This window comes from Arachis duranensis, chromosome 7 (assembly GCF_000817695.3).
Source record: "Arachis duranensis cultivar V14167 chromosome 7, aradu.V14167.gnm2.J7QH, whole genome shotgun sequence".
NCBI lineage: Eukaryota > Viridiplantae > Streptophyta > Magnoliopsida > Fabales > Fabaceae > Arachis > Arachis duranensis.
Genome location: NC_029778.3, coordinates 18,355,272 through 18,355,693, shown reverse-complemented (window position 1 = coordinate 18,355,693; position 422 = coordinate 18,355,272).

Genomic DNA, 422 nt, shown 5'->3' with positions numbered 1-422 from the left:
GTAAACAAGAGATCCCACTCATCATGAAATCCCTGAGATGCCTCAAGGGATGCACTTTCCTCCACAAAATTATTGGGAGCAAATCAACACCTCCCTAGGAGAATTGAGTTCTAACATGGGACAACTACGGGTGGAGCACCAAGAACATTCCATCCTCCTCCATGAAATTAGAGAAGATCAAAGAATCATGAGAGAGGAGCAACAAAGGCAAGGAAGAGACATTGAAGAGCTCAAGCACTCCATAAGATCTTCAAGAGGAAGAACAAGCCGCTATCACTAAGGTGGACCCGTTCTTTAACTTCCTTGTTCTTTATTTTCCTGTTTTTCGAATTTTTATGCTTATGTTTGTCTATGTTTGTGTCTTATGATCATTAGTATCTTAGTGTCTATGCCTTAAAGTTATGAATGTCCTATGAATCCAT